This window comes from Procambarus clarkii, chromosome 3 (assembly GCF_040958095.1).
Source record: "Procambarus clarkii isolate CNS0578487 chromosome 3, FALCON_Pclarkii_2.0, whole genome shotgun sequence".
NCBI lineage: Eukaryota > Metazoa > Arthropoda > Malacostraca > Decapoda > Cambaridae > Procambarus > Procambarus clarkii.
The window spans coordinates 30,604,781-30,620,418 of NC_091152.1; the positions used below are offsets into that span (position 1 = coordinate 30,604,781).

Below are 15,638 nucleotides of genomic sequence, written 5' to 3' on the forward strand. Positions count from 1 at the left end.
CTACTATAGTGCAACTACTACAAAGCATAGAGGCCCCACAATCTAGCCTACTGGTACTATCCTACGTATTACTCCACTCATATCCTAGTCTCTTTACAACATTCCTGACCATTATTTTCCATCCGTCATTATTTTCTCTGTTCTAGTATGTAGCTTAGGAAACTTGTATTTTCTTGTCAATCGTTCATGTGCAAAATGTTTCAAAATGTGCAAAAATTATCTAAATTGTCACATCACAACTTGCATTGCGGAAATTATTGTATATTATTTTTTTTTGCATATATTATTTTTAATAATCGGAGTACTATACGATGATGTCAATGCTATATAAATTGATAATTTGTACATTTGATTTGATAATAATAATTTTCAGAATGGGAACTGAGATTATTATTACACCATTAATTATTACACTGTTATTACACCAATAGTTAATACTCCATGAAGTACATCATTTAGTTACACATGTATTGCTACCTGCACCTTTAACAGACATCTAATAACTGTATATGTTCATCACTTCTTGTTCTACTTTAATAACTTTATTGTATTTTTTTAAGTCCATAAATACCACATACACCTTAAATCTTGCATGCCTTCTGTGTAAGATGTTGTATTGCAAATAACTAATCTATAAGCCTTCTTTCTCCACTGAGCCCTATTTGTTTATCAATGATAAATTACTCTGTAATTTCCTGTACTCTTTTGATCACTATCCTGCCACTTTATGCTCACTACACTTTCTAAACTAATGCCTCTTAATTTTTTGTCACTACTGCAATTGCACCTTTTTTTCTACTTAATGGTATAGTAGCAGTGGTATACTCACTGTTTTCTTCTCCAATCCCCTGACACATTGCCACTATAATAGTGACCAGGGACACTAAAGCCCCGAAATCATCTCAAGATAACCTCATCCCTTCTGGCAACGTCTCCGCACCTGCATTCCCTTTTCTATAAAATCATTATTGTGTATACTGCTCAATACTTGTGCAATAATGTCAGTACAATACTATATTATTTCATTTATGTTTAGGGAATTTTATTTATAATTTCATAATGATCCTTTTCAGGATGGGAATTGAGGTAGATTTTGTTGATGCTGTTGATTTAAAGAATGTGGAAGCAGCATTTAAACCCAACACGAAGATGGTTTGGATTGAATCTCCAACCAATCCAACAATGAAGATTGTTGACATTGCAGCTGTGGCAGCCATAGTGAAAAAGCATACCACATCATTCATGGTTGTGGATAACACATTTATGTCTCCATATTTTCAACGACCCTCTTGATCTTGAGCAGATTTAGTGATGCATTCGATAACGAAAGTATATCAACGGACACACTGACGTTATCATGGGAGCTGTCTGCACTAATCGGTAATGCAAAGTTTCTCGGTGATGCAAAGTAATGGTGTTCTTTGAATAGTTTTTGTGTTCTGTTTATATTACAGTATTATATTTTTTGTTACATTCTATTTGATTTTGATGGAAATTGACCATTCAGTGTTCAACACATGTTCCCAGCTGTTTAAACACCTGCTGACAATGAGGTTCGTTGTCCACAAGGGTTTCCATTAAATTCAATACATGAATAAGCACTCACCTCTGTACTAGACTGAAGAACGGAATTATAGCCTGTGTACACAAACGTTTAGGATAACTAAAATGCCAGCTCAAATTTGGTAACTATATATTTTACAGGTGCAGATAAAATTATAAACGTTATAAAACAACTTAATTTACAAAAGTGCCACTAAATTAATACTCCAGATTAGGCTAGAATGATAACAAAGGCACTTCAACACTTATCTAGCAGTATAACATGACCAGCTATTTCACTGGATCGCCCATTAATTACTGTTGCAAATAGTACAAAAAACAAAATTAAGGTCTCTCCAGTAACTTACACAGCCAATGACGTTAAAAATCTTCATAAAAATACTAAGCCAACATGCAGGATCCCTTTACATTATGACCGTTGGGAGGTATAATTATAAGAGAGAAAAATCACTCCACAAAAATATCATAGTATCAATCAGTAATAATTAGTAACATGCCTGGTATATTAAACCTAACCTGAACAGAGATTAAAAGGTAATTATCCAATTAATAGCCGGAAATATTAGGCTATTAATTGAAGACAGCCTTACAACACACACACTGTGAGATCACACAGCCACTGAGTTTAAAACATTACCAGATCTAGGTTAAGGACTTTCCTTAATAAGTGGTTACCAAAACGATGTTAGCAAGTTCAAAAGATACAAACAATTATTTACAATATTTCTGATAACTTTTATTCACATAAGGGTGCAAGTAATACAGCACTGGCGGGCCAAAATTTAAGCATGCAGCCCTTCCTCCTAAGATTTCCAAACGTCAGAGAAATTGCCGTGCTAAAAGTGCCCTTATCCTAACCTATCAGATGAGCCAAAACAGAAAACGGGACAGTATGTCAATTTTGCGAGCCATTTTTAGACCATCAGTTTTTGGTCGTATGTAAAGTACACGTTTAAATGTGACGTGGTATCAGGAGGACGGGTTTCTCGAAGTGGCCACATTTTGGCCAGTCATGGACCTTTATGTCCAGGACGAACCCAAACGTCATCACTTGCGTTTACACACTATATGGTGTAGGCGGCTGCGGCGGGTTCTTCTCTCTACCCTCACCTCTCTAATGCCCTCTCTCCCACTCCCCCTCCAACCCCTCACCTCTCTATTGCCCTCTCTCCCACTCCCCCTCCAACCCCTCACCTCTCTATTGTCCTCTCTCCCATTCCCCCTCCAACCCCTCACCTCTCTATTGCCCTCTCTCCCATTCCCCCTCCAACCCCTCACCTCTCTATTGCCCTCTCTCCCATTCCCCCTCCAACCCCTTCTCTGTCATCCATTCCTGTTGCCCCCCCCCCTCCTATCCTCTCCATCACACCTTCCCTTCCCCTCTCCACACACTCCTCTTTCTTCCAACAACCCCTTTCTCTCTCTCTCCTTCCCTCTCGCCCTTCCTCTCTCTCTCTCTCTCTCTCTCTCTCTCTCTCTCTCTCTCTCTCTCTCTCTCTCTCTCTCTCTCTCTCTCTCTCTCTCTCTCTCTCTCTCTCTCTCTCTTACTCTCTCTCTCTCTCTCTCGTCTCTCGTCTCTCTCTCTCTCTCTCTCTCCCTCTCTCTCATCTCTCTCTCTCTCTCTCTCTCTCTCTCTCTTCTCTCTCTCCTGGTCTCTCTCTCTGTCTCTCTCTCTCTCTCTCTCTCTACTCTCTCTCTCTCTCTCTCTCTCATCTCTCTTCTTCTCTCTCTCTCATCTCTCTCTCTCTCTCTCTCTCTCTCTCTCTCTCTCGCGCTCTCTCTCTCGCTCTCTCTCTCTCTCTCTCTCTCTTCTCTCTTCTTCTCTCTCTCTCTCTCTCCTCTCTCTCTCATCTCTCTCTCTCTCTCTCTCTCTCCTCTCTCTCGTCTCTCTCTCTCTCTCTCTTCTCTCTCTTCTCTCTCTCTCTCTCTCTTTTTCTCTTTCTCTGTGATACTTAGTGAAGTATTGGTGATTGAACCGACGTCCCGGGATGGCCAAGCTGAGTTGCTGGAGACCCTCTGCCAGTGTGTTGCTGGAGACCTCTGCCAGTGTTTCTGGAGACCTCTGCCAGTGTTGCTGGAGACCCCTGCCAGTGTGTTGATGGAGACACCTGCCAATGTGTTGCTGGAGACCCCTGCCAGTATGTTGATGGAGACCCCCTGCCAGTGTGTTGCTGGAGACCTCTGCCAGTGTGTTGCTGGAGACCTCTGCCAGTGTTGCTGGAGACCCCTGCCAGTGTTGCTGGAGACCCCTGCCAGTGTTGCTGGAGACCCCTGCCAGTTTGTTGCTGGAGATCCCTGTCAGTGTGTTGCTGGAGACCCCTGCCAGTGTTGCTGGAGACCCCTGCCAGTGTGTTGCTGGAGAACCCTGCCAGTGTGTTGCTGGAGACCCCTGCCAGTGTGCTGCTGGAGACCCCTGCCAATGTTTGCTGGAGACCCCTGTCAGTGTGTTGCTGGAGACCCCTGCCAGTGTGTTGCTGGAGACCCCTGCCAGTGTGTTGCTGGAGACCCCTGCCAGTGTTGTTAGGAGACCACCTGCCAGTGTTGCTGGAGACCCCTGCCAGTGTGTTGCTGGAGACCCCTGCCAGTGTTGTTAGAGAACCCTTCCATGTGTGCTGGAGACGCCCCTGCCAGTGTGTTGCTGGAAGACCCCTGCCAGTGTTGCTGGAGACCCCTGCCAGCGTGTTTCTGGAGACCCCTGCCAGTGTTTGCTGGAGACCCCTGCCAGTGTGTTGCTGGAGGACCCCTGCCAGTGTGTTGCTGAAGACCCCTGCCAGTGTGTTGCTGGAGACCCCCTGCCAGTGTGTTGCTGGAGACCCTGCCAGTGTTGCTGGAGACCTCTGCCAGTGTGTTGCTGGAGACCTCTGCGAGTGTTTGCTGGAGACCCCTGCCTGTGTTGCTGGAGACCTCTGCCAGTGTTGCTGGAAACCTCTGCCAGTGTGTTGCTGGAGACCTCTGCCAGTGTTGCTGGAGACCCCAGCCAGTGTGTTGCTGGAGACCCCTGCCAGTGTTGCTGGAGAGACCTCTGCCAGTGTTGCTGGAGGACCCCTCGCCAGTGTGTTGCTGGAGACCCCTGCCCAGTGTGGCCGGAGACCCCTGCCAGTGTTAGCTGGAGACCCCTGCCAGTGTTGCTGGAGACCCCTGCCAGTGTTGCTGGAGGACCCCTGCCAGTGTTGTGGAGACCCCTGCCAGTGTTGCTGGGAGACCCCCTGCCAGTGTGTTGCTGGAAGTACCCCTGCAGTGTGTTGCTGGAGACCCCTGCCAGTGTTGCTGGAGACCCCTGCCAGTGTGTTGCTGGGAGACCCGCAGTGTTGCTGGAGACGACCAATGCCAGTGTTGCTGGAGACCCTACCAGTGTGTGTACTGGAGACCCCTGCCAGGTTGTGTTGGGGATGAGACCCCTGCTAGTGTGTGTGGAGGACCCATGCTCAGTGTTGCTGGAGACCCCTGCCATTGGTTGCTGGAGACCCCTGCCAGTGTTGCTGGAGACCCCTGCCAGTGTGTTGCTGCGCACACCCCATGCCAGTGTGTTGCTGGATGACCCTTCCAGTGGTTTGCTGGAGAACCCCTGCCAGTGTTGCTGGAGACACCTGCCAGATGTGTTGCTGGAGACCCCTGCTAGTGGTTTGCTGGAGACCCCTGCCAGTGTTGCTGGAGACCCCTGCCAGTGTTTGCTGGAGACCCCTGCAGTTGTGTTGCTGGAGACCCCTGCCAGTGTGTTGCTGGAGACCCCTGCCAGTGTGTTGCTGGAGGACCCCTGCCAGTGTTGCTGGAGACCCCTGCAGTGTTGCTGGAGCCCCTGCCAGTGTTGCTGGGAAGAGGAGCGGTGTTTTTTGGCACTGTAACAATACTGTAGAGGTCTGGCCCATGATTTACTGAGAAAGGTGAACTCGCAGGGATAGAATATTACAGTATTATGTGTAATTATTAGTTATGTGTGGTGTGCGAGAGTGACACCAGCAGTGTTATGTCATGTACATATGTATAGTTGAGAAGTACACCTGGTGATAGTTCAGTTTAGTGTTCATTTCCGTTTTCCTTTAGATTATTACTGCTAGTTCTTAATTACTTACCTATGACTCGGGGTGGGATCGAGTAAGAAGAGGCACTATAAGGCCCCATATACAGTTTGATAAGTAAAGAACCTGGTTACTGGCTAAGTGACGCCTTAACAAAAGCACTCTTTATATTTATAAGAATATATACATGAAAAAGTATTTGAAAAACAATATTCTTTACGTTGATTCTTATTTGTTATATTTATAATATTATAAAGCTTGTAAACTAATTTAAGTTACAGGTAACATATTTTCTATTATAAAATGTAAATTAAAGTTTGAGTAAGTTTCGTCAAAACTTGTGTATTTTTAAATACCATTGTCACTTACAGGGATGACCTTCATGATGAACTTCGTTTCTTCCAAAATGCTATTGGATCTGTTCCTTCCCCACTTGAGTGTTACTTGGTTAATCGGTCACTCAAAACCTTGGCACTGAGAATGGAACAACACATGAAGAATGGTTTAGCAGTGGCCAAGTTTTTTGGAGACCACCCTTGTGTGGAGAAGGTCATTCACCCTGGGTTACCATCTCACCCTCAGCATGAGGTAAGGAAGTGCATTTTCCACTTTAACCGTCGCTTGAAGCTTGAAAAATTTACATTTTAATAATTTTTTTAACAAAATCTTGCAACTGAAACCAGAAATGATTAGGCTCAGTGTGAATTTTTCTAGTTTCTAATTTAGATAATTATTATCATCACATTTTCAGGTTTTATTGACCCAATATAATGCCTTATATAAAAAAATACATTATATAAAAGCATACTTAACACATTAAAGGTATTGGTTCATTAAACTGTTAGAAACTTTACCATTGCATTATATTTTTGTCCTCGTGGTAATGCAGGGAGTTGAGAGCAATATATTCCCATAGTGCTTAAAAGGCACTACGGGCTCACCATAGCCCGTGCTACTTGGAACTTTATGTTCCAGGTAGCGAATCTTTAACAACAACAACATGGTAAGCAGGAGATGGAAGAGTCAGGAAAAGAACTGGGAGATAAGGTAAAGAGGAGTAGTGTACTGGGTAGTGCCTCAACCAGTTTTCCTTTTTTGGGTGATTCTGATGCTGTGATGGGAGTTGGTACGTGAAATTATATCAGCCAATGATGTGCTGGCATAGAAGATGGTGATCTGTTGTGAGGGATGGTGCAAGTGTACCGGCATAACCTTTCACTGCCATAATTGAAACACCAGCTTGATCTTCAGCTCTTGGAGTCCGTTGTTAATACATAAAATGTTAATGTTCAATATCAATTGTGTGGCGCAATCGTGCAACTCCCCGTGGTGATGTGCAAGCTTCCTTTTCTCCCAACCCTCTGTTGCAACGTGCCTAGCAACCATGCACAATACGTGCCTAGCAACCATGCACAACAACGTGCCTAGCAACCATGCACAACAACGTGCCTAGCAACCATGCACAACAACGTGCCTAGCAACCATGCACAACAACGTGCCTAGCAACCATGCACAACAACGTGCCTAGCAACCATGCACAACAACGTGCCTAGCAACCATGCACAACAACGTGCCTAGCAACCATGCACAACAACGTGCCTAGCAACCATGCACAACAACGTGCCTAGCAACCATACACAATAACGTGCCTAGGAACCATGCACAACAACGTGCCTAGCAACCATGCACAACAACGTGCCTAGCAACCATACACAATAACGTGCCTAACAACCATACACAACAAGGTGCCTTTATAGTTAGAGTAGCTGTACGCGTCTGCCAGGAAACACAAGTTCAGCAGGCACAATTATCTCTCACTTTACTCCAGTGTATTTTACCTCAATAAACCTATTTCAATGTCAATGTCCTTGGTATATAGATGACAGTAAACTGTGTTGATGGTGTTTACAGCTGTCGAAGCGTCAGTGTTACGGCCACTCCGGCATGTTCTCCTTCTGCATCAAGGGAAACACTTTAAAAGCATCGACTCACTTTTGCAAGCAGTTAAAGATGTTTACTTTCGCAACTAGCTTGGGAGGGGCTGAGTCTTTCTGTCAACCTCCGTGAGTTAATGAAGGGTTTTGGTTAATATTTGTTTTTCAATTGAGCATTGAATTGGATTATTTTTACAGTAATTCAGAGTTCCTGAGCCCCCATGTGTGCCTCTGTAACCTTTTCCACTACCTCCCACAGCATGGGTATGGTAGACGTAATGAATAAAAAAATAAAAAAACTGACATTTAAAGTTAACTCAAATATAAATGCACATCCACTGTGAGGAATCGAACTATAATCCAGCTGACAGGTGTTATAAGCATGCTAACAACCCGTCCTCTTAAAAAATATCGTCGCTTTTGGCTCGTATGCGCGCTATGACCAAAAGGGGACGTAATTTGAAATGAAATTTCGAATTTCAAAGGGCCGTGACGAGGGTTCTTTTAACCATGTCGTAGTTCAGTCGATTAAAAGGCAGCGTCTGGGATGCTCTTGGACGCAGGTTCGAATCCTCGTCACGGGCCTTGTTCATCTCTCTTAGAGTTAAATTCTCCCTTTCTTACCCAACTTAACAAACTGTCACACTAGCAAATGAAACATATAAATTAAAATTGGCAAAAATCTAACAAAAACTGAAGTTTAAATATAAAACAAAACATTTAAATTAATAAAAATATAAACTAGAAATTACATACCAGTCATTGCAACTTTTCGTTTATGTATTTTCAACAGGTGTGTGATGAGCCACAAGTGTCTGCCAGCAGAGACTAGAGAGAACTTGGGCATCACAGATGGCCTCGTCCGTGTGTCGTGTGGCTTAGAGCCGGCTCACCACCTCATCAAAGACCTTGATCAAGCTCTCAGAGCTGTGGTCAGTGGTAACGTTGATCGAGTCACTCTTAGCTTTGGCAAACTGGTTAGATTAAGTTAGGCAAAGCTATAACTGGTTAGAATAAGTTAGGCTAAGCTATAACTGGTTAGAATAAGTTAGGCTAAGCTATAACTGGTTAGAATAAGTTAGGCTAAGCTATAACTGGTTAAAATAAGTTAGGCTTGGCTATACCTGGTTAGATTTTTAGTCTGATCATTATAATATTGTTTAAACATAATTGTTTATTTATTTCCAAAGTTTATTTAACTTTCTGTATTGCATCATTAACCACATATATACAGTTAAACATTATAATTACGCTTAAACAAATCTGGATTATTTTCTCGATTGAAAATGTTATAATTTGTCCCAACTTTGGTACAAGTAAGCATAAAAATATGTATGAAATTGGATAGAAATAGCATAAATATGTACTACGGGCTCACCGTAGCCCGTGCTGCATGGAACTTTTTGTTCCAGGTAGAGAATCTTAAACAACATTAAACAACAAGCATAAACATATAATGATAAATGACTTTTATTGGATGTTAGTACTAAGCTTATCTCTTTTTTCCAGGTCCCAAATGACGAGGAAACTCTACCAGTAAAATGCCTACAAGATAATCTAAAGGCCTGTGGGATATAATTATCTAGTGCAATAGACAATGTTTGTCTGTGTGGGGACCAAACATATTTGTGATTATAACTTGATATTGGTTTGGTGTTGGCTTGGGATCTATCAGTCTCCGGAGGGTTATTAAGGTTGTTATTACTGGAAAAAAAACCCACACTTGTGTATTTGTGAAATTTATGTAAGGAATTTACAGTCTTTCGCACTCTTCTGAGTGTGTGTGAAAGACTTGGTGTAAATTCCTTACACGAGTTTCATAAATTCACAAGTGTGGTCTTTTTTTTTACCCTATGTTATTATGTGAGTGAGAAGACATTACCGTTGCTAATTGTTGATGTTGATGATGTTATTTTGTTATAGTGTTATTGTTATTGTTACGTGGGCAACAAGCACTGCTGCTACCAATTGTAACGTTAGATACATGTCACCATTGTAACACTTCCCACAAAAACTCACCGTAATGGTTGCTAAACTAAACTGGTAAAACTTTAGGCTGTAATAACTGTATTTTGCCAGTTCTCTGGGGTGATAGTCTGCCCTCGCAGCAGAAATTGACGAAACCAGTTATTGGGGGGGAAGGAGGGGAGAGAAATGTCCAAGATGTTAAACATATCTTTGCAATTCTAACACATCAGATGGAAGATCAGTTTACTCATAAACATATAATGCTGCCACCACTCCTGGAAGTTTGATAATTAGGCTAATTGACTCATGAGGAGACCAGTCAAATAATACCGAGTGTGAGGGAACTTTAATCTTTTAATACTTACTGGGTGAATGGAATTCCCTTTTAAATTAACTTCATGAATACAAGGGAGAATATATTGACTCATCAAAATGGTCATAAGATCACAGGTGATGTCCAATGCACTTCAGGATAAACCATCCACTAGACAGTGTGATATTGTAATTGCCAGAATTAGGCTGGGGTATCGATATCTATGGAAGGTGGCTGCAGGTAATGAATCCCCCAATGGTGAACATTCCAATTGTAAACTATGTGAATAAGAGCTGGGACATACTCTCCAACACTGTATCTGTGATTGCCCTGTTATAAGTGACTTCAGACCATATGGTATAAAGTACTTTGAGCTTTGTAATTATTTCATACACTCAGGAATATTGGAAGATATTCTTGTGCTGTAACCAGATTTTGCTAGTGGAGGCTAATACCAGATTTACACTTCATGTTCTCACCACCACCACACTACCTTCACCACCACCACCACACTGCCTTCACCACCACAACCACCACCACACTACCTTCACCACCACCACCACCACACTACCTTCACCACCACCACCACAATACCTTCACCACCACCACACTACCTTCACCACCACCACCACACTACCTTCACCACCACCACCACACTACCTTCACCACCACCACCACACTACCTTCACCACCACCACCACACTACCTTCACCACCACCACCACACTACCTTCACCACCACCACCACACTACCTTCATCACCACCACCACACTACCTTCACCACCACCACCACACTACCTTCACCACCACCACCACACTACCTTCACCACCACCACCACCACACTACCTTCACCACCACCTTCACCACCACCACACTACCTTCACCACCACCTTCACCACCATCACACTACCTTCACCACCACCACCACCTTCACCACCTCCTTCACCACCACCTTCACCACCACCACACTACCTTCACCACCACCACACTACCTTCACCACCACCACACTACCTTCACCACCACACTACCTTCACCACCATCACCACCACCACCACACTACCTTCACCACCACCTTCACCACCACCACACTACCTTCACCACCACCACCACCACCACCACACTACCTTCACCACCACCACTCTACCTTCACCACCACCACCACCACACTACCTTCACCACCACACTACCACCACACTACCTTCACCACCACAACCACCACACTACCTTCACCACCACCACCACAACCACCACACTACCTTCACCACCACCACCACAACCACCACACTACCTTCACCACCACCACCACAACCACCACACTACCTTCACCACCACCACACTACCTTCACCACCATCACCACCACCACCACACTACCTTCACCACCACCTTCACCACCACCACACTACCTTCACCACCACCACCACCACCACCACACTACCTTCACCACCACCACTCTACCTTCACCACCACCACCACCACACTACCTTCACCACCACTACCACCACACTACCTTCACCACCACAACCACCACACTACCTTCACCACCACCACCACAACCACCACACTACCTTCACCACCACCACCACCACCACACTACCTTCACCACCACCACCACCACCACACTACCTTCACCACCACCACCACCACCACCACCACCACACTACCTTCACCACCACCACCACCACCCCCACCACCACCACACTACCTTCACCACCACCACCACCACCACCACCACCACCACCACCACCACCACCACCACCACCACACTACCTTCACCACCACCACCACCACCACCACCACCACCCCCACAACCACCACACTACCTTCACCACCACCACCACTACACTACCTTCACCACCACCACCACCACACTACCTTCACCACCACACTACCTTCACCACCACCACACTACCTTCACCACCACCACCACACTACCTTCACCACCACCACCACACTACCTTCATCACCACCACCACACTACCTTCACCACCACCACCACACTACCTTCACCACCACCACCTCACTACCTTCACCACCACCACCACACTACCTTCACCACCACTACCACCACCACCACCACCACCACCACCACCATACTACCACCACCACCACAACACTACCTTCACCACCAGCACCACCTCCACCATACTACCACCACCACCACCACCTCCACCACTCCACCTTCACCACAGTAGTGTGGATGGCAGTCCACAGAGGAATTTTTGTTTTGGGGGAAATTCCTCTATGGGAGCCAGGGTTTTCAGGTAAATTTAGAAATTCCCCTGTGGACTGCCAGGGTTTTCAGGCGAATTTGGGGAGTCACAGATTTGGGATTAAGGATTTCTTCTGAGCGAGTAATTTCTGAGATTTTAGAAGTTTGTTAAAAGTTCTTATGCTGAAAATAAGTTCATACAACTTTGTTAAAGTTCTTATGGGAGAAATTCAAATTCGTGTTTAAGAGGCAGCATTTCCAGGAGAACTCTACGGACATATTTTGCCTGTTTTCAACATCGGAGAAATTCCTCTGTGGACTGCCAGGGTTTTCAGGTAAATTTAGAAATTCCTCTGTGGACTGCCAGGGTTTTCAGGCGAATTTGAGGAGTCACAGATTTGGGATTAAGGAATTCTTATGAGGAAAATAATTTCTGAGATCTTAGAAGTTTGTTAAAAGTTCTAATGCTGAAAATATGTTCATACAACTTTGTTAAAGTTCTTATGGGAGAAATTCAAATTCGTGTTTATGAGCCAGGGTTTTTCAGGTGAATTTGGGCAGTCACAGATTTGGAATTCTTATGATGAAATAATGTCATACGATAGTGTCCCTCCCTCACCCCCTTACCTCACAATCTGTGGCGCACCTGTGTTTACCTTATGCCGGCCAGCCAGACGCCGCATGCATGTTACCTCTTATCTTATCTTATCTTCTCCATAATATCTGGACCGTCCCTCTCTCTCTCTCTCTCTCTCTCTCCTCCTATTTCCTTACAGCTATTTTCAGAGTTTCAAATAATCATAGAAATTTATTTATATGTTTATGACCGAATTTGTAAAAGGACCATTTTCAGAGAATATTGTCTTAGATGTTTTGTTAAGGAAAACAGACAACTTAGCCATAACATTTAGTTTTATATCCATTTACGGCTATTTCACCTGTAAAGACCAAAATTGAACAGAGCCCAGTTATAGGCAGAAATTCGTCAGAGACCAGTTTGTGCCCAAAATTCTCAGAGTCCACTTTGTTAGCAAAATTAGTCAGAGACAGTTTAAAGCTCAAATTTCATCAGAGTTCTGTTTATGCCTGAAATAATCTGAGTCAAGTTTTTCCCTAAAATTAACAGAGTCCACTTTGTTAGCAAAATTAGTCAGAGACCATTTTCAACCCATTTTTCATCAGAGTTCATTTTATACCTAAATTTCGTCAGAGTCCAATTAACAACAGAAATTCATCAGAGTCCAGTTTTCTAGCAAAATTCGTCAGAGTCCTGTAATCTGTTAACGAGCTCCAGCTCTCGTCCCCACCTTAGTTCTCTCTCGTATCTTTGTAAATAACTCATCAATTTCCCTGAAAGTTTTACCCTCTGTATTTCAGACATTGTAAATATGATGTAAACAATTATAAAACTCTAGCTCTTGTCCTCTGTCCAAGTTCACTCCTGTAAATTCATTACTATCAGTCCAAATCCCCCTGAGATTTAAACACACAACTACATTTTCAGACATAGTAAATAAAAACCAGTTCAGTTATCAAGTTTCAACTCTTGTCCACCAGCTTAGTTCATTTTGTACAAGTTCTTTATTTTCCAACTAAATCACCCTGAGATTTAAGATCACCTTATTTCTAACGTAGTAAAATTAATCTGGACATTAACCAAGCTCCATTTCCTCTGTCTTAGATCATCGAACATAAATATATCCGATCAAGTCCCTCTCCAGCCTAACTCTTTATCAGAGTAGTCACAAAACCCCAACCTGTCTAATTATCTTTCATCCCCAGCGTATCCAAACCTTCAATAATCATCATACTGTATATGCATATTTTCTCTATATTCAGCTGTGTTCCTCACATTTTTTCCATGTTTTCTGTGTTCATTCCATGTTCTACAAATGTTCACAGCATGCTCAGTTCAAATTTTTTCTACCATTTTCCCCGTATGTTCAGTATGTTCTTTGTCATATTTTCATGTACATCATATGTTCTCTGTATAACTTTTATACTCAATATTCATGTTCTCAATGTTCTTAGCTTGTTCTTCACATGTTCAGTGTTCATTCTTGTATTCCCTATGTTCCTTATCATGTCTTCATATTCTCTATAAGTTCATATTCCCTGCATGTTCACTCTATTTATCAACTTTTTCTTACATGTTTTCTGTGTTCACCGTATGTTCACTGTGTTCATTCCCCTACTTAACCTCATTTTTTTTATGTTCTTTGTTTCTTTAAACCAATTTGTTTCTTCCATTCACTAACTAGTTCTTTGTCAAATAATATTATACTGCAATACAGTTCCGTCAACAATTTTAGTCACCAAGTTTTTATTTGCAAAACTATGTCAAAGTAATTCTCGTAGTCAACTTAATAGTTCTACCAACCCCGTTCTTAAACAAATCTACACTTTATTCAGTTCAAAATTTACAAAGACAAACCTTTCTTGTAACTTCTTAACTAAAAATCTTTCGCCAATCAACCAAAAAATAGTCAAAGGAATCTTTCCAACACTGTTCATAACTAAACTTATTCCCTAGTCATCAGAAAATAACCGTGTTCACCATGTTTCATTGTCATTTCATAACTAAAATTATCCATCAATCAACAGAAAAAGTCATATTCATCATCATTGTTCCTAACTAAAATTATGTTTTGTTAAGTAAGAAAAAATAACCAAAGATATCTTTCATCGCTGTTCTTAACTGACATTATACTTTGGGGAGCACAAAAATAGTCTCCCTCGTCATGTTTTGTCTTTTTCCTTAACTAAAGTATTCATCAGTCAACTAAAAAATAGTTACTTCATCATGTTTCCTTGTCATTTCTTAACTGAAATATCACTTCTCTCATCTGAAAATAGTCATGTGTAGCCTCTTTCCAACACTGTTCTTAACTAAAATAACCTTTCACTTCGCTAAAATAGTCATATTCATCATTGTTCCTAACTAAAATTATATGTCGTTAAGTAAGAAAATATAGTCAAAGACACTCTTCGAGACATCAAGGACTTACTCAAAGACATCAAAGTTGCACTGAAAGACATCCTTTGAGACATCAAAGACATCCTTTAAGACTTCAATGGGAACTCTTCGAGATATCAAAAGACACTCTCAAACACTCAAAAATTTACTCGCATCCTCAAAGTTATTCTCAGAGTCATCAAAAAGTTAATCTCAGTCATCAAAATGTTATTCTCTAAGTAACCTTTCGTTCATCAGAGAAACTTTCTAAGACATCTTCGTTCATTAAAGTTAATCTCAGAGGCATAAAAGTTATTCTCAGAGCTATCAAAATTATTCTCGATGTTATCAAAAATTATTTTCTCGTTCATCAAAGTTAATCTCAGAGTTAACAAAGGTAATCTCTAACTCACTCTCGTTCATCAAAGTTGCACTCAAAGACATCCTTTGAGACATCAAAGACATCCTTTAAGACATCAAAGTTATTCTCAGAGGCGTAAAAGCTATTCTCAGAGACATAAAAGTTATTCTCAGAGACATGAAAGTTATTCTCAGAGACATAAAAGTTATTCTCTAAGTAACCTTTCGTTCGTCAGAGAAACTTTCTAAGACATCTTCGTTCATTAAAGTTAATCTCAGAGGCATAAAAGTTATTCTCAGAGCTATCAAACTTGTT

At 42.4% G+C, this 15,638-nt stretch overlaps 1 pseudogene; it reads left to right on the forward strand.

Moving 5' to 3' along the window:
- Window positions 1–954: 954 nt before the first annotated feature.
- LOC138368210 (cystathionine gamma-lyase-like) lies at window positions 955–10,105 on the forward strand (annotated as a pseudogene).
- Window positions 10,106–15,638: the final 5,533 nt, after the last annotated feature.